The 20880-nt window shown below is 36.3% G+C and overlaps 1 protein-coding gene across 3 annotated transcripts in view; it reads left to right on the top strand.

Annotated features, from left to right (window-relative positions):
- Positions 1-20880, top strand: part of plcl1 (phospholipase C like 1) — a 62286-nt gene that overhangs the window by 1788 nt on the left and 39618 nt on the right. The gene's annotated exons all lie outside the window — the stretch shown is intronic.

Below are 20880 nucleotides of genomic sequence, written 5' to 3'. Positions count from 1 at the left end.
CAGTTAGTTTTACATAACGGGTTGCAATATACAATACGCACACCAAAGAACAACACAAAAACTTTTAAATGTGACAAAAATTAAATCAAAAATTGATTGGGTACCAGTGGTGCATTCATTATTATTAACAGTAGAACCTGGATATTTATATGTAATCTTTAATAAGGTGGATATCGTCAAGTAGCTTTATCAATAAGATTATCTAAAGAGACATCTACACATTACAGTACATTCTCATATCTGACAATTTGTCACCAACATTCATTCAGAATTGGTATTTTGATTTGTAGTTTAGTCTAAACAAGTAAATTAAACGTCAATCAAAACTACTTAAAACCATCAAATGAAATCGACCAATCAAATCATGTGCCTGGTTTTCAAACAGTAACTGAAATTAAACTCCTAAATGTATGTACAATGGGTTCTAGACTTAAACACAGCATTTAGACTATACAATCTGTATAAACAGAAAATACATGCGGTATGAGGAAGAAATGATCAAGAGACATTCCTAACCCAGAGATTCGGTTTATGCTGTTAGTTAATCCACACCATGAATTTAATTATAGCTATTATGAGAAATGTAAACATGATTACTTCTTCTGTCCTGTACGTACGTATGTATGTATACTTTACTGTACAAGCATTTATGTGCATTATAACGTGTCTAATGTTAATCTCAGACCTAATACAATAAAACCTTATATTGGTTGTAATAAGCAAATAACGTTGGCGCATAATTGATTGTCAATCAGAGATTTTACGTCAGTTAAGCAATTACCCATTTTATGGTGCTCAGTGTACTGACAAGTAATGGCTTGTTTACCCATGAAAATAAAAACAGGCAAAAATTGAAATGTTGCACATTCTAGGAGGGGGATAATAATTGCATTATTATTACAAATATTGTCATGAACCAAAATTATGAACTACTTGGATGGTCAAGAAAAAAATTGAATACATTTGCAATTAAATTGGAGATGAACAGTTTCAGAAGGTCTGGTGATGTTTGTGTGTATAAAAATGTTTAGTTGTGTGACAGAAACTGCAGTTCACATTGGAAAAAGACCATACTGACTTTACAATCGGGATTATAAATGAATTATTATTTTTTAAATGCATATAACTTGGTTCAATCTATTTTTAGATCAACTAAACGCTGGGCTATTGCGTGTGCGTGAAATTAATTATTGTTCATATGATGGCAACATCCTGATGTAAGACTTGTGGTTTATGTTTTGCTCTGCAGAACTTTCCCATTTTCTCTGTTCTGCATACAGCTGTGGTGAACACAGCTTTCTGAAAAAAGGAAGTCGACTTGGCAAACATTTGTAAACATTTACAAAAAAACGAGAGCAGTTTGATTGCCTCTTGTAAATTACCTGCATGAGCATATTGTGAAGAAGGGAACATGAGAGTTTTATTCCTGCCTCCCACTGAGAAAGTTTGGTCTTCACTCAGCTGGCAGTGTCTGTCTGAGACACACGGACTAGAAGCAGCTCTGGCTAACTGACAGATGGCAAAGAGGATGATGATGTCAGTGACAGGCACCAACACAGGAGCTTTTGGGGGGAGGTTTCATGTGACTTGTCCAAAAAAGCCTGGATTTTGGATCTACATCTTTTAGATCCAAAGTATGACTAATGCCCAGCAAAAGCCAAAGAACCCTGCCCATCTCAGAAGACACACGAGGCAGTATTGCTTCTTAGTTGTCAAGGGTGCAGCTGCAGCATTTCTAGGCAGAGGCAGACGCGTTTGTTTGAGCTCCTAGGAGATCCATTAAAGGTCTGTGTGTATGTTCAGTTCATGTTCATGTTCAGATGTGTGCAATCCCAGTACACAGGCAGATGGAATCAAATTCAGAACCAGAATCCAGTGTTAAGATCTGGTATTGAAGAAATATTGTCCTTCTGCCCTTGAGCAATATACAGTACTCTTACTGAACAGCTTCAGTTAGATTGTAATTGAATGTTGATTCTGTAAGCAGAAAACGGATAATAAGAGCAGATTGATTTCCGTCTCTGTGTCCTTGGTTGGAGAATGGCATAAAGCTGGCAGATTAATGTTTTGTAAGTGAACTTGGATGTAGACTTAAGCTTAGTGGTCTAATTGTCAGTTCTTTCCAGTTCAGTTGGTTGCACTGTTACCTTGAACAGTGAATTAATTTACATCACAAACATTCATAAAGTATTATGTATTGCCCAAAGCACTGAAAATAGCAGATCTCAGAAAGTTTAAAAACTGAACGATGACTAATTAGTGCCGGTAGATGATTCCTGAAGTAAGTCTTTTTTTAATACTCATCTAATTATTAGTAACTGGATATGGTGACACTAAATGTGATGGAAATCTTTTGGTCTTCACCAAAAATATTCAGCTCTGGCACTCTACACTGTGTCATTAAAAAAAAAACACGTACATACCCAATAATATTTTTTGGAATAATCCAGTGGTGGATGAAGTATGTGTACCATGTAAAAGTACAGACACAGTAAAGTGCTCCCTTTAAACCTTCACTTAAGTGAAAGTACAAAAGTATTCGCTTCAAATTTACTTAAGTATCCAAAGTACTATGATTTATTACAGCTATAATGTCCATTATCAATTTTACTTAAGCAACTCAGTTTATGTGAAAAAACTGATGTTACTCATAGAACACCAATCTATTGCTATCTATTGAAATAATCATGAGCCCAAAGACTTCTTTTCAACTACTTCAAAAAACTTGCGCAAATGAGGCCATGGCTGTTGTGGCAAGTTAGAGTCAGGAGTTTCTTCCATCGTTTATTCTTCTCAAAATGTTCTGCTTGCTGTCGAACTGGTGCTGAACTGTATGTTCGTGCTAAGTAGATACCTTTAGTATACAATTAAAACAAGTTCAAAACAGAGAATGTGCTTTACTCTGATTGGTGTATTGCTATGTGATTGACCCGTTGAGTTTTCATCCACTCATTAATAAAAAGGAACGACTGATTTCGCAAAATGTAGTTGAGAAAAACATATTTGACTTTGAAATGTAGTGAAGGTAAAGTAAAAGTCTAGAGTATAGATATGCGAAAATGCTACTTAAGAACTGTCGACAACTATAATATGATGTGAACAGAAGCTATAAAAAGTATACACACCCCTGTTAAAATTGCATGCTTCTGTATTGTAAACAATTATTCAATATCATTTATATCTTTTCCACATTTACTATGTGATAAACGATAAAATATCAATAGATAACCAGGTATAAACATTAAATGGGCTGCATGGATATATTGAAAAATTCCGATTACTCTTTTTAGTGGTTCCTCAGTGCACTTCAAGCTGTTTTTATGTATCTGAGCTATGGGATAAGATGGCAGAATTGAAGGCTTTCTTACAACAAAATATCCAAGCATGCTTAAACCACAAGAAAAACCATGCGGTGAAACAAGTTATACACATTAATTAGAACAACAAGTGCTAAGTAAGAACAAAAAGGCCATACATGGTGGAACAAAAAGTCACCTAAAGACCTCCATACTCAAGGTAAAGTATGGTGGTGGCAGCATTATGCTGTGGGGCTGCTTCGTTTTGCTGAGACTTAGCTTCTGTTCAATGATAGAGGAACTCATGGATAACAACAAATTCCATACATGCCTATGTTAGAAAAAAATACACAAAATCCAACCAAAATAATGCCTTTAAAAGACAGTGTTTGGCCCAGTCATAGCTCTGACCTAAATCTAAAAAGTATAGATTTTACTCAAAATGCTGTATTTCAAGTAGAATGTGTTCTTACAAAGTGTTAGTTAAGGGGGGTGTGTAGACTTATGTCAGTCAGTTCAATCAACAGAGAATTCGTTTTTCACTTGAATTATATTGTTTGCTTTTTCACTTTCTAGGAGGAAATATATCGATTTATCTTGGTTTCTGAGATCTCAAAAAACCTGCACACAGCTGCATTACAGACCTCTCCAAATGAATAAAAACAGCAAGGCCAAAAGTTCTTATGTTCTTGCTGTTTACTGAAGATGAACATGAAACGACACATCAGAGTTTCATTTCCTGCTATCTACATTAAGGTTTACTTGTGTGATTAAATAACTGTAAACCATGAACATAAAAATGTTTCTGTGGAGCTGTTTTATCTCTAATTAATCCATGACTTTTTGTTTGCAACATAATATTGTGCCTTGAGTTCAGTCTTTATGCTTAACAATCAGTTTGCATGGATTTCACCCCTCTTGTGGTCCTTCTGTTGTAATTTCCATTATGAGAAAAAAAGGACAAAACAATGCCAGTCAGTAATTTCTACAAAAAAACCTACTGATATTATTGAAGAACAAATGAATTTGTTTAAACATTGGAAGGTGAAGTATTGTTAGTGCTTGAATTCAAAACACTTTAATACTTGACAATATGTTTCTGGAGTGATCACATGACAGGGTTTTTTTGTGTGTGTATGTGTGTGTGTGTGTGTGTGTGTGTGTGTGCACTTTGCTCCCAGCTCTTGACAATCACACTTTAGAAAGTGCCACTTGTCTCTGGTAAAGCAGAATGACAGTGTAACAGCTGTGATAGTTTGTGTGACTTTGTAGTTGCATGAGCTATTGTTGTGTGTTTGTGCGTGCATGTGTGTGTGTGTGCTGCAGGTTGGGTGTTGGCAGGGGGCAGAGTAGGACTTCTGTCTACTCGTGTCACTCTGCTACTGGTGCCACAAGACAGAGAGCGATGTTGTCCTTTCTCAGTCACACACCATCGCTCTGACTCACCATGATTATTCCATTGATTTTGTGTCGCTGTGTGTGTCGCTGTGTGTGTCGCTGTGTGTGTGTGTGTGTGTGTAAGTACCTATCTGATGCCTGAACATTACTTTAGATATCTTCAGTTCAGAAATATTTATTCCTGGAAAGAGGAAGTGGAACCTTATATGAATATATGCAAATGGGAAAATTTTCATAACTTGTTCTCACTCGTACCTCTGTTTATTTCTTTGTTTCTCATTCCCATGCAGTGCTTTCTGAAATCTGGTGAACAGTTCTGGATTATATCTTAGAGCTGTTTGTTCTACATTTTCTTGCAAGGAAAAGAGACACGCACACACATTTTAACGAGCTGATAGCCAGGCTTGATCTTCATAGCTGTCTGGGCCTCCAAAGGTCTGCCTTTCTGTCAATTTCCTGTATTTAATAACCTAATAGGCTTTTAAAGCGTTGCCGTGTTTTGCTTTTGATTTCATCTTACATACGTTTATTGCATTCTTTCCCACAGTAGTGGCTCACTGTCCAGATGAACACATGACATGGCTAAACTGCAGGAGGAGATTACCGTGCTTTTTCTATACTTTTCTTTTTTTTTTGCATATGCCTTTGAGGGAATTGAGGAGGGAGAGACGGCATGGAAGCCTTATCTGTTTTTAACTTCCTGTTTAGTAACACCCAACTCATAACCGTCCATGCGGACGCCTGCAGTGAGATCTTGCATTTACTGTGCTGTTTAATGTATCTGAAAGCCTGTTATTGTTAGAGCCCTGATAGGGTCATGACAAGGAAGCCTCATCCAAACAAAGAAGGGGGAGAGAGTGTGGAAGAAGACAACATCTAAGACAGAGAGAACAGAGAATGGAGAGCTGTAATGAGGGATGAAGGCACAGAATGAGCTAAAGAAGGTTACTGGAAGTGCTGTAGAACTGAGATAATAAGATTAAAATAAAGATGAGGAAGAGAGAAAGTAAGAAATGATACAGTATACCGCAGGCTGTAATAGGAAAGCAATCAGTGACAGGATGGGGTGATTGGGCCACATTTCCAAATGTTAATTACTTAATGTTATTAATAGTTCATTCTAAAATGTTTTGTTCCTTTTACACCACAGTAATTAAACAAAAAAAAATTGGTTATTTATTACAATTTGCTCATTGATTAAAGTATAACAACATATACTAGCTGTGTGTAGTTATGTTTGCTTAATGTTGCAGGAAATCTGAGAAACCTGTTATCCATTGTGTATTTATCTCATTCCCTTCCCAAACTCTTTTTTTTTCATTTCAAGTTGCTGAGAAAAAGAAACCCCGAAACATCGTAGCTTGTGGTAAAAAACCCCTCAAATGTGCAAAGAAACTTTCCTGAAGGCTAATTTTCCTCTGACTGTTACGAAGCTTTCAATGATGAAACTTTTTACCTTATTACATTTTCTACTTGCCTTTTGCACATTGAAATAGATTTGCACAATTTTTTATATACTTATACTTTAAAATAATCTAATGTATGTCCTCTTTAATTTTCTCCTATTTTCTTTTCTTTTATATTTATAGTCCTTTTATCTAATGCACAATTTCTGAGAGGTCGATTAGGTTAAGATTTCACTGCAAGTGCTATTCTGCACCTATATTTGTGTCAAAAATTCTGAATCGTGATGTAGTTCTGATGAAGCGACTCAGATACACGCTGTTTGCAAGCCTTTTTTAAAACTTTCATCAGCTTTCTAAGTCTACCATGATTGCTCGGAATAAGCTGTCATTATTTTCCTGATAATTCAACTTGGCTCGGCTCTTCAAGCCTGTACTTTGTCAAAGCCTTTTTTCCCAGAGAGCGCCAGGCTGGCCAATCGCAGAAAGCACACATTGAAGGCCCTCCTAATCTGAGTTCCCACTCGAGTGCCATCTCTTAACTCTATAAACAATCTATGACAGTGTACATACCCTCAGGGGTTGGAATATATCGTGTACTCGTAAGTCACCTGTCTTTATTTATTATGAAGTTAAAGGAATTGAAGAAATTGATTCTTCGAACAATTTGTCAGGTTGCTTTTTCTGTTTTTGCTCAGAAAACTTGTTGGGGGTGTTAAAGTTTGTCGGTAAGAGTCCGAGTTTGGGTGGAATAAAAGCAGGAAGAGTTAAGCACCACAAGTTTTTACACATCTGTAGCCCATCAGTGAATCCGAACAAGTAGATGGAGAGACTTAAAATAGCCACACACACACACACAAAGCATTTATTTGTCTTCAATTAACGAATACTATGCCTATTACTAAACCTAAGCTCAACATTAATAACAAAATAAGAAAGCTTTTTGCTGTTTTATTATAAATGCTTTTGATGATTTATTACTTTTACAAACACACCTCCACTGACAAAAAAAAAAGAAATCTTATAGGGACCTGCCAAATGTTCCCACTAAGTCAAATCCTTCAGATATTCTTATCCTTATCTTATATCATCAACCAGGATGCAAAAACACGTACACATACAAGCCCACAGTTGCTTGCATGCTAAAAGCTGCCAAGATATATTAGATTTTTATTTTTTATCTCTGCGTGAAGGAGGAAATCAAGTTTTGTGTTCAGCTGAGTATTTAAAAAACATTTTTTAATTCAGGCTGCTAAAGGGTAGAAAAGCTGTGACAAGCATGGATGTCTGGAAACAACATCTATAACAGGATAATAGTACTTATCTTCTCTAGAAAAGCCCTCTTGGTCCAGCAGAAAGAAAGCTGATGGCCATTTGGGGCAGTTATCAGAAGTGGATGAGTATGTGTGTGTGTGTGTGGAGACTGGAGCCTAGATTCCTAAGTGTATTGCTTGGATTCACATTAGTACCAAATTGGCATCAAGCAAGAAGAACTGTTTCAGCAAGTTGAACTTTTCTTAAAACGAGCCACAACTGCGCAGGTCTTGGATAGCCATTATGGTGTGCAGTGCTGTGCAATCGGCCCAAACATTTCCACATGTGGGTCGGCCAAAATCATGGAATCAAAATTTAATGCGGTCTCTCCTAGTAGAAATAAAATGTTTATGTACTCACCCGTAACAGAGTGGTCTCAGTGTACCATTGTGTGGCATTGAGAACGAGCATGATTGATGTGACTGGTTTAAAATCAGTTCGAGCTATAGCTTCATGTCATCTGCCGCTGGTTATCAGTCTTTAAATAGCTGTAATTGTTTCCATCTGTCCTGCACAAATGTTTAAATTCAGGCCCTCAGGGGACCTCATTTGTTATTAAAAAAGTCAGCTGTGGTATCCCTAGCAACACATTGTTGAGTATTACATCAGATTAATCACAGTGTAACTGCCCTCATAGGTTTTAACTTCGGTGGGAAGAAGAACAGCACAGCATTTTTATTTTCAAGCTAACATTTCTTTTTTTTTTTTCCTCATGGTCAGTAGATGTTCTCCAGTTTTCCATTCCTTTCCTTTTTCGTGCCGGTGGCTACTTATTTCCGCACCATGTGCTCTATCTCGGATATTCGGCAGACATGTAGCTGAATGTAATTCTTCTGTGACAAAAGGACTGAGGATTCTTCTTACCTTATGATCTTTCATTGTATGGACACTATCGATCGAAACAAATAGAACTTGTTCTTTCTCTCCCACCTACTTTCTGCATTTTATTCTCTCTCTGACTTGCTGTATCTGTTGCTCAATTATTCTCATTTAACCTTTTTCAGAGTCCAGAGTAAAGATTTATCTTCTTTACTTTATGGACGCTGCTCTCCAACAGACCTGTGGTCATTGAGGTTTTTATCTGATATGTCTATAAAAGCCGACTAACATAATTTTGCAACATAATCTACACTTACTTGTCCCACAAGTAAAGTTATTGTCAGGAAATATACCCCTCTGCTGTTGTGCGTACGTGCATCACATGACAGTTATAAGACTTTTACTTTAAAACTTCTATTCTCATTCAACTGAAAATTTACGACGGCGTATTAGGGCCATTAGAGCCATGGGATTAAAAAAAATGGGGAAAACACAAAATTTTCAAGTTTTCAAGGCGAAATTTGTAAGTTTAAAACTCAAAGATTTCTAGTATCTGCTGATTCTGGGCCATTGTTGCTAAATCCAAGGGAAAAGTAAAGATTGATAAGATCTTCCACTCCAGGCATACTGCAAAACAAGTGAAGTCTGCACAGCCTTGCAAAGTGTATATGCGGTTTTCTTCCTTGATAGAAACCTGCCAACACAAAACTTTCAAGTTAATTTTTCATAAATTTGAGTTTTTTCATGTAATCTTCACATTTTTTTTCTCAAATGTTTTGAGTTTTAAAATTTGAAAATTCCCTGCCCCGCCCCTTCCAATTCTTTTTTTAATTTTTTTTTAAATCCCATGTTGACCCTAAAACGCTGTCGTAGTTTTTACTGTCAAAAGGGTTATCACTTAAGTTATCAGCATCATCTCCATCCATCTCTGTCCCACCACCTGAGGTATTGAGTCATTCACAGCTTTTAAACACGAGCTTCATCGTTTCTTCAATACATTTATCTCTCTGTTAATGCCAACATTAGCAGAGCAATAACCCTGATTAATTCAGTCAGTTCTGCTGAATAAATGTCATCTGTACAGAGTGAATTTCAGACAAATTATATTTGATTACAAATCTGGATTTTTTTTTTGCCAATTTTCTAAACTGCAGCTGTTTTAGCACTCTGCTGAGCCTGACTCTATAAACATTTCAAAAGCAAATGTAAGATGGGATTTTCTTTCAACTAAAAAAAGGGATTGAAAATCTTATTTGGTCAAAAAATACACTCTAGTCTTTACTTCATTTTCTTCATTTTTGCTTTATCTGCTGACATTTTAGTAGTGCTGATCTGATCTGTCATCAGAAAAATGCTGATGACCAAAGATGACTAAAAGTGGAAAAAACTCGCTAAGACGAAAAATCCTAGCAAGTGAAAAAAACTCTAGGCGAATTGACGAGATTTATAAGATTACAGTTAACCAAAAAACAGGATAATTAGAACTATCTCTAGACATTACTCATTTCAAGCTTATATTTAGAAATAAAATAGGCAAATCATTTTGCCTTGTTTGATATGCCAATCGAACAGACTATTTCAACTTTGTAATGAGTGCAAATGCTTAAAATAATAATAATAATAATAATAATAATAATAATAATAATAATAATTTAATAATATTGTATTTGGTTTATTGTAATCTTATTATAAGAAATATAGGTACTAGATGCATTTGACTCAAGATATTTTCAAGAGGAGAAAAAAAAGAAATAGACTAGCAGAACATGCTACACTGCAAACAATGACCATATAGTAAATGTGGGGAGTAAATAGATGAGGTGGCTAAGGCTTAGTGGTTAAAGAATTTGGACTTTGAATCCAATGGTCATGAGTTTAAATCCAAGCCAAAACGAACTTCCACTCCTGGTCCCCTGATCAAGGCTCTTAAACTCATAGCTACTCAGGTGTATGAATGATATAAAAGTCACTCTGTATAAATGTGTTTGCCAAATGCTGTAACTGTATTTTTATTTCTTATTATAAGAATAGAATATAATTTCACCTCTTTCCTAGTGTGTTTTTTTATTATTCATGCTTGAAATTAGCTTTGCTAAACTTAGCTTAGATTTTGCTAACTTTAGGTTTATAGTTCTAGGATGAAGCGAAATGATCTGGCAATAAAATAAAAAAATTAACGATTGTATTAAATGTCTAAAAATAGGTTTAATAATCATATTGGCTTTATTTCAAGCTTAAAATGGAAATACTAGAGAAAGGTTTTATATATTATCATTACTAAGATGCCATTTTCTTGAATGCCAGTTGGCCAAGGTGGATTGAGTCAGCAAAAGCCGACAATGAAACTAATATCTAATGTAAGTAAACAAATAAACAAATAAATAAAATCCTAATAAATACATAAGTGACTGAATGACATAGATTCATGCAAAGACCTCATACTTTTTCCTCATTAATAGTTGATTATGGACTTTGATTTCTTTGTAGATGGAGAGCTAGCTGTTTATGGCAGATCAGCATTATAACCTCCTGTAGAGAGGACAGGGTCGTCTGGCGGTGGATGATAAATCATCCCCTGCTTGGAGATTTGTATTGGGTTTGGAATTGTTTTTAACATTACTGCATCAGTGATTGTGGTTTAAATGACACAGACAGATAATGGCAGGCAATAAAGCAGAGCTGCATGGCTCTGCATGGCCCAGACTGACCACTGACGAGAGATAAAGCCTCACCCAGATATAAATAGAATGTGAGCTAAGTGCAAGACAGGAAGGGTCCCCCTTTATGTCCAATATGTCGTATGTGATTTATATATCATTTTATCACTTCATCTCTCTTTTAGAGCTAGGCAGTGCAATGAGGTGATACCAAAATAGCACACTAAACAGCAAAGCATCGGATTAGATATTTATTAAAATAAAATACATTTAATTTTATTTCATTAGTTTTCATTAAATTAGTTTTCATTACATACGTTAATAACTGTTTTATATAAAACAAATCGAATTATTTAATAATTAAATAAATAATTGTAATTATATTACATGCACATATTATATATTAATTATTGTATTATTTATTTTTTGTAGACATTAAACAAAATAATTACATAAATTGCTTATATGAATTATATTTATATTAGGGCTGACAATCGATTAAAATATCTAATCGCTATCAATCGCATGATTGTCATGAGTTAATTGCATTAATTGCAAATTAATCGCACATTTTTATCTAAATTACAAATTTATTCAATAAGTTTTCAATACTCTAATCAACATGGGCATATGGATGCTCTTTGCAAATGTATGTTTATTGCTATTAAAACCAAACTCAATATAGAGCATAAAGACAAAGACAACTATTCTTTTAAATGTTTTTAAGTAATTATGGTGTTTTAAATTACGTAAATCATCAGGACACCAAATAGAACTTTTGATTTGTTTCCACACGGACGGTTTTAATTGCCGGATGTGTGCATCATGGCGGATTTTGGTGCTTGATTTTAGACTTGCCATGTCAGTAAAAGTCAGTAGCTGTTTTTCCAGTTTTGTCATGTTTTGATGTTAGTTTTTTATTAGCAAACCTCAATATTTAATTTCTATTGTAGGAAGTCTTTAAGTGTCATTGATACTTTTGTCACATTTCCAACCCCTACAGGTTACAACAGTTGCTTCTGCACATTTGAAATCGCAGTTTCATGGCCACAGTGCAGGCCACTAGAAGGACACACATGCAGCAGTGCAAAAAAAGTGCCTTGGGCTGGCATTCACATGCAAAACAAGAGGCTAATTGAAATAATTAGTGGTTTTGGAGCATGGCGAGAATGGCTTTTTCCTCAAACACTTATTCGTATTGCAGGAACTCAGCCTTCATTAGAGCCAGCTGAGCCACAAATAGCTACTTTCTGCTCTTCACTGCCCCACCAGCTTGCCCATTTCCTCTGCTCCCTCACTGTCATTTTCCTTACTTTTTCTTCTTAATCTCTGGCCTCTTAGGATCATTTTGAAAAAGTGTTCAACATTTTTTGGTTGGACATATTTTATTCAATCTAAACATCTTACTTTGCCCACTTCACTTCCATTACCATGTGACTTTTCAAATGTTTAATCCCCTTCCAGACCATTAAAGACGAGATCTGATTTTTCTCTCACGTTAAAGCGAGGAAGCAAACCTAGCAGCTCTCCGGATGGCTATTACTGTTAAGCTCGGAGCCTTATATTCCCATGCTGATAAGTGTGCTGTATGCCTAGTCAGGTGGAGCTTATCAGTGAGAACAGACATGAAGGTGAAAGGAAGTAGCCTAGCGATACGCATTAAGTTTAAATATTAAGCTGAAGCCAAATTTGGTTTCTATAGGATGTGTAGTTTAGCTGGAACTGAAATGAAGCGAGTCTATGTAATATAAAAACATGTGGTACATTGTGAATCTTCACACACTTACAGCAACGAGATCATCAATAGCACACAGGCTATTGTATATAAGAAATAAGCGCTCATCCAAAAACAGGTCCTTTTCAGCCGATGGCTGCTGGCTGCAATCAGTAAGAGAAAATGTCTCCTAGATACATGCTATTTAGGGCTGCAGCAGCTAGTTGGAATAAAATTGATGAAAAAACGTAGAATCTTTTTTTGTATGAACTCGGTAGTTAATTCAGCAAGTGCACTCCTTAATGGAAAAAACACATGCAGGCTGGATCCAATATAAAATCAAGAACACAAACACATGCAACCACTCATACACTAACACACACAGCTTAATACAAAGGCACTGGACTGATACACACACACACACACACACACACACACACACACACACACACACACATATATACACAAATGAACAAACTCATTAACTATTTGCACAAAATTGCTGTTTTTGCCTAAACTGCACACACTTGTATACATGCCCAGTATTTATCATTATATCGACATATCATTCGCACTATCACAAGTGATTTCAAATGTGCTGATGCAACTGTTGTAAACTGTAGGGATTGGCAATGTGACAAAAGTATCATGATGCCTGAACGCATTTCTATGATACACATAGAATTTTGAGGTTTGCTATCAAAAACTGCCATCAAAACACACACATACACAAATAAACAAACTCATTAACTATTTGCACAAAATTGCTGTGTTTTTTTTTTTTACATGTAGTTTTTATTATTATAATATGTCCAATTCATTTGCACTATCACTAATCTTCTGTGCTGGTTAGTGCTCCAATATTACTGTTTCTCACTGTCTTGTGTGTGCATTGCTCATATTGCTCATGCGCACTTGTGTCCTAGTTAGTTTTGTTTAGTTTTGTGCTTTGTTTTATTTTTTGATAATTTAAGTTGCCTTATGTAGCTCTTTGGTCCTGGGGAATGTTCATTTCCCTGTGTACTCTATTGTATATATGGTTGGGAAGACCATAGTTAAAAGCTTAAGTGACTTCACAGTGGCACAGTGTTTAACAAACCTGTTCATTTTGGATTAACAAATAATATTGCTGCTTCTGTAAGGGTACCATTACTTCTGTATTAACAACAAAACTAGTACTAACCAGTACAGGTAATTTACTGAATGATGAACTTAGCAATTAGGGCTTTTTTAATTCAAATCTTCAGGTGTTTGTGCCTGGATAGGCCTCCTGGGTAGTAAAAGAAGTATTTATCATTATAATATTAAATATTTCAGTGGTTGTAATATTAAAATATAGTCAATAGTAACATTTCAGTTGTGAAATGTGGCAAAAACCATGGAAGCCCTCACGAAAACATGTTTTATAAAAAGTGCCTTAACCTCATTATGTGCTCTAACAGGACTATCTGTACTGTATTAGTACAGTGAATGTCACAAATTCCTGCAACATGTTTTACTTGAAATTGCCAAAGAGCAGCAGACACTTAGCGTAGCTTAGTAACAAGTTGGGTAAGTGATAACTTTGGATAATGTTGGTGATTGGAATTGGAAAACAGTGATTGTTATGATCAGTGCTATAGATGTTATGAATTATGTACGTAGAGTTATAGATAAATCAGTGTTATAGATTTAAGTACTGTGTCTATAACTGATCTATAGCCAGTACTACAAATATGTATTAAAAACTTGACATTTAAAAAAATATTTTGGCCACATTTATAACCAAATTTAAGTTGTGCCTTTGCTTCAAAGCTGCATTACCTTTCTAGCTTTGACTAGCTACAGTCATTGTTGATCACAGTTCATAGTTCTTTCCTGATGTCATTACTTTGTTGAAGCTTAAAATGTAAAGCTTCTTGTATTATTAGTTAAATGTCAGAGATGTGATTGATTTATTTTCAGGATATAATGTATGCAGAATGTGTTATATATGTTATTTAAAGGGGCAAACGCTAAGATTAGTGGTACCTAAACAGTATGCAAATAACTATTAAGTGTAGCTGTTATGTTATATGATTAAGGTCTTCTCCTTCACTCTGTGCAGTGTCACTCAGTTACTGTAGTTAGGAAATTAGGAAAAGACTGAATGGTCTTAGCTTAGCATCTCTGTTAGCTTAGTGATTGGCATTAGCATTATGTACATCAGGTGAGTGTATATTTCTATGTATGCATATTACATTACACTGCCCTTTGTAGCGCAACAGTATGAGATATTACTAAGAAAGCTGCTGTTGTACATATTCAATTTACTCAGCATTGTTTTCTGTCTGTTGTACTTCTCCACCTTATAATTATTATTATGTTCCACTGACTAAATCCACATTAGACCTACAATAGTATTGGCAAGGCGTTGGTCTTTGTTTTCCTCTCGTCTGCCCTGCACTTGGCTGAAATCAGATTAGCTCTGCAACCACCTCTGATGACTTCCCATCGTACTTAATTCCGTAATCCGATCAACCCAGGCGAGTCAGCCAAGAGTGCATGGGGCCCTCGCATGGAACGAACAAAGTGAAAGCAGGAGGAGAAAGGTTAGTATTAACTTGCACACTGAGTTAAGAAGCAGCCACTATGTGTGAAATCAGTTTTTAGATTTTCTGATTTGCAGGCAGTGTGATGGTCTGCCTGCTCTTTGTTACCAGGGTTACCATGACATCACTCATGTGCTGCTTGTCTAAGGGAATTTGCAATTTCAGATAATGGCGGATGTAATTTTTTTAATCAGTGACCAAAAGGACACCTCCATTCATTGTGATTACATATTATTTTATAATCATGCATTTGATTTAATCAGGCCTTAATGGGTAGAGCAGAAAGATTTTAAAGCAGATACCAATACCTGGGTCAATAGAATATCTTATACTCTTTAAAAAAATGCTCAGATGATACCAAATACAGCCATCTGGACCTATTGTATGAGCAAGCTGCAAACATGAATATAATCTCTGTACTACATCATCTTCTAGCAAAAAAGGTAACAATAAAAATGTGTCAGAGTGTTTAAATTGTGTATTTAATAGAGAGCATCTGGAGCGACGACTTGAGGCACAGAGCAGCTTGAATGATCATGAAAATGAACCCATGGTGCCAAATTGTGTGCACACAAAAACATTAAGAGATGTGAGTGCGAAGAGAACCGTTGTGTGTGAAAGCACGTCAATTCTGTGAGCACTGAGACACACACACACTTCTTTTCGTTGCTCGCCAGGGTTTGCTTGTGTGTCAAGGTGCATGTTCGATGATGCCTCAAATCTGTGTCTGATATTCTCTGGTGGAACACTTAAGGTTTCACATTGAACCTGTAAACAAAGGGTTTTATTGTAGATGTTCCAATTTAGGAAGCTAGGACTATTAGCCATCGAAATGAACACCAAGAAAGGGATTTGTCAGGATTTGTTTATAAAGCTATGAGTTGAGACAGGGTCTGTGCTGCCTTCATTTTTGAGGTAAATACATCTTGACACTAAAAGGCTTGAAACATGAGACACGAGCATCTGGCTGCTCAAGATTAATTGCACTTCTACCGTGAGGTCTTGAATAGACATAATTGCAGGAGAGGTGTTTTTGGGAGGCTGGGGGGTCGTCTGGTTTACAGTTTCTGGATTTTGATTTAAATGAGGGAGTCTGAGGAGAGTACGTGGATAATAAGGTCACTGGCTAGGACAACATGGAAAGCTCTAAATATTCATCATCAACAGGATAACTTCCCTTGGATGGAAATTTACTTAGCTGTACAAATCAAACCATTTTAGTGATAATACTAAAGTAGAGGTGTTTTTTAGAGGCATATTTAGTTTGAGAATGAACATGTACATATTACTGAGTATGTTCTTTAATCCAACTTGGAATTTATAAACTGGGAATAGAAGTGTCTATATTGACCAGCACCTATACTTTCAATCATGCATATACACAGTGTTACTGGTGTGAGTCCAGGTGCAAGGTAATGAACTTATTAGTATGTTTTAAAACTCGTCTTTTAATTACATTTCCCAGTCAAGATGAAAGTTGTTAAAAGGCTTATTACTTTACTTAATTAATTGAAACCCAGGCACATTTTATTATGTCTGAAGCTATCAAAGTCTTGAATGTGCTTTTGGAACCCACCAAAAATGTGTGTCTTGGTAATAACATACATGTTTATGTGAATGCGTGTTTTTAATTAGCACAAGGAGAAATCAGACATCACTGTGAATTAGGAATCTGATGAATAAATACATATGCAATAACGTGTCTAGCACGATTCATGGGCCTTTACAGATTTAACTGACTGGCTAGTCTGGCATCTGGGAGTTCTTTTGCTGTGAAAATGAGCTGTCAGGTAATTAATTAGCATTTTTTTAACTGGACTGTTCACACTTTCGATGTGCAAGCGATATGTGATGCACTATTAGCTCTGTATAATGCACTTGGAAGTCACACCTTATAACTTATAGTAGTGTAGTCAAGTAATTATAACTTTCCCTTTTCTATTCCTATTTTTTTAAAAACCCCACAGGGTTTAAAATTCCTATTTAAAGGAAATTCCTATTTACAAAAAAAAAAAGCTTGGCATTTTAAGGATGATTTGTGGTATTTTTTGTGATGGTAAGGTGGGACCTGCTCGATGAGATTTATATAGAAGATTGCATGGTTTAGGAATTTTATTATTTCTGCTCACACTGAAACCCATGCAGAGTTTTATTAAATGGCTGTCTGTCGCTGCCTCTTTTTCCAGTAAGACACATGAAACAGTTCATCACACTAAAGCCCATTTTTCTTGCCACCTCTATTCTTGTTTCTCATCTCCCACAGTCCACCTGTCATTTACAGACCCAGTGTGACATTTTCCTCCCTCAATCATACACTTGTACTGGTTGTGTCTCAGCTGTCAGCTTTTTTGTTTCTCTCTGTCTGAGAAAATGCAGGCGGTGACAATTTTCTCTTCTAATTTTTTACTGCCTCTGCTTTTTCTCCCTTTCTGTGCCTCTCTCTGATTTTCACCATAATACTTTGCAGACATTTCAGTCACACTTAGCAAAAAGTGCAAGCTGACTTATTTACTGTCCACCTGGCATCTAAACGGGGCTCTCCGTCTCTGTCTGGGCCTGTCACTCCATCTCGTTTAATGTGTCTGCCTGCTCCTTCTGTCTCTGTTTCTCTCGTCTTTCTATCTCCTTCTCTTGCCTTTAGTTCTTTGTAGCTGTACCATTTTTCTATACAAGTTGCTGTGCTAATATGAGTCAAGTGTACTGTTATTGGTTCTGTACTTGTTTTGTTAGACTTTTCTGTGCTTGTCCTGTTGATCCCTCTTGTTCTGTTTTACTCTCTTTCACCTTCTGACACCCTTTTATTTGCAATCTATCTTTTGCAAATAAATGTATCTCTTGCCAGCATCTCTTCCCTGAGTCCTTTGTCTGCCTTGCTGTGGTTACTGCTTTTAATAAGCTGCCAAACCTCTCCTCCGTTTTATTCTCTTTGTCATCTTTATGCCACTGCACTCATTCTTTCACTTTTTTTTCGTATGATCTACCCACTCATGCTGTTATTTAATTCAGCCTTTGTTCATGTCTGTTCTAAGGATATCAACATGCCTCCTAAAGCTTAAGGATTAGGATACAGGATATCAGGAAAGATAAAGTTTCACCTTTTTTGTCCTCCCTTATTGTATGTGGTTCTGTCTAGACATCTTATTAGTGTCAGTTTTTGATTATGCAGACGGGTTTTACAAGTCTGTGCCTGAATGTGTTACAGAGAACCGGTCAGTAGCTTGTGTAGGATGTGTGTGTGTGTGTGTGTGTGTGTGTGTGTCTGATGTTACCTGAAGCCATCGGTGGTTTGTGAAAGTGTGTGTGCATGTGCAAGTGTGTATTTGACCATTAGGTCATGACGCAATCCTCCAGTCGTCTCCATGGTGCGCTGCCATCATGTGCTACATCTCTTCTCCCTTAGGTGTCACTCGCATGCACAACGCACCCTCAGTGTTAATGCAACACGTCACATGCGCAACAGAGCATGGAAGCTCTCAGGAGATAGCATAAAAGGCTACATATTAACCTAAGGCTTTTAATCACTTATACTCAAAAGCCACATATAAAAGTCACCCACCTATAAAAACCTAAAAATTTAGACCAGCTTTAAAGTGTAGTGCCAATCGTGATGTCCTGCTTGATAGCAGTTTTATTTTGGAAAAGCACTTTGATTATGAGCTATTTAGGTTACCTATAGATATTTTTGAAAATATTGTTTTAAAGCAATTTGTTTATGCCAGCTTTGGCTTGTGCAATTTCCTGTTGATTTTTTTTGTTTGTTTATGATTTAGCATTAAGTATGTGCTATTAATCATCCAGACAAAACTGGAAAACACACATATACACCATTTAAGGTTTAAAGATAGTACAGGGTGTAATTCTAATATTAGGTGATGTGTAGTTTGGAGCCGGCAAATGCAATTATAAAAAGTGTAAGTTCAGTAGATAAGGTGTTGGGCTTCTAAATGGAAGGATATGAATTCAAAACCCAGCATCACTACCACTACTGGGTGCCTGAGCAAGAGCCTTAACCCTCACCTGCTTACGATAAGATAAGATAAGATAAGATAAGATAAGATAAGATAAGATAAGATAAGATAAGATAAGCTATACCTTTATTCGTCCCACAGTGGGGAAATTTCTTTGTTACAGCAGCAAAGAAAAAAATAAAACATAAATGCAATATATAAATCACATAATAAATATGTGTGATAAATATTAGTTAAACTAAGTTTTACTAAGTGTAACACTGATACATTTTACAAGAATAAATACAAAGCAGAAGCAAGTCTCTACGTGTGAGTTCAATCACGTGTTCATTAGGTGAAGTGGGTGAATCTTTAAGGTGGTGTTTTATATTTAAAACTCCAGTTTTATGTCTATTTTTTTGCATATTTCTGAGTGATACATTTCACATGGGTATTCCAATATTAAAATTACTATGCAAAAAGCTTGACAGGTCACTGGACATCATGGAGTGAAAATAATATGTGCCCGTGTTAGGTGCTGTCAATGGCAGCTAATCTTGTGGACAGTTATTCTTAGAGATTTCATAGCAGAATACAGAAGATTGATAGGTCTTCCTTCCACACAATTAATGTCAACACTGATTTATCCTACTGCTGCCCAATATGGGAGCTTGATATGGTACCTGAACCTACAAACTTGAGATTTAGAGCATCATGCTCTTGAAAATACTGGCATGAGCATGGCAGGGAAGTGATACAGTGCCATAAAGTCCTCAAAAATAATGTTAACATCCTGTGTATTGACCTTTAGTGATAACAAAATGCAGGAACAGATTGATATGTCTGGACTGAGAGTGAGGGGGATCTAGGTTATGCTTGAATCATTCTGGATTGCAAACATGTTTTCAAACAAGAAATTATAGACCATAATCTAAGAACCAGGTCAGTTCTAGCACATTCATAACACATGCAAAACCACAATAGTCGTCTGTGTTACCAAAAATTCCCCTTTTAGTGATCAATAAATCAGTTTGATGGGAACGAGTGGCCGACAAATTTCTGTTTTAATGCTAACTTGCTAATGCTGATGCCATTTCTGTTCTAATGCTAAATCCACTCTCATGACAAGAACCTTTTGAACCTTTCTTCTCATCATCTTATATCACTGTCACTCTTGGATTGATACCTCATTACTCCAGCTCTCCTTATCTGCTGCAGTCTGGATCATTCATTTTTCTTCATCAGCTTCATCATTTTTCCTCTCTGTCATCACTCTTGTATGGCAAGCAGCTGCCTGCCAAATAAGCCTCCCAGCTGTTGTCTTTTCATCACCTCTCCACTTTCATACACCCAGAACACAGGGTGCTTTTTCTGCCCTGTTTCTCTAGAACATTGTCAGCTCAGTTCATGTGAGCCAATATTACTTTTCCTCCCAGTTTCACACTCCAGCAGAGAAGCGTACTTCCTCTGTAATAAGGTGGCCAGTTGATCTTCACACCAGAACAGGATCCAGGTGATTGGATAACTGTATGGTAAGGCAGCTGCTGAGAGCAAGTCTGCACATGTGTAGGAAATGATTGTTATATAGCAAAGGCAGAGGAAGAAAAACAATATTATAGCTGATATGCTATTGCTGTCACGTCACACTCATTTTGCTGTATCACAGTGTACATACTGAAGAGGCACAAGGCAAAAACCAATTAAGTATCTTTGAGTGTACAACGGTAGTCTGTCAGCTTTGAGTATGTGCTTTAAATAACTT

Source organism: Silurus meridionalis, chromosome 3, assembly GCF_014805685.1.
Source record: "Silurus meridionalis isolate SWU-2019-XX chromosome 3, ASM1480568v1, whole genome shotgun sequence".
Lineage (NCBI taxonomy): Eukaryota > Metazoa > Chordata > Actinopteri > Siluriformes > Siluridae > Silurus > Silurus meridionalis.
This window is presented reverse-complemented; position numbering and strand designations above follow the sequence as displayed.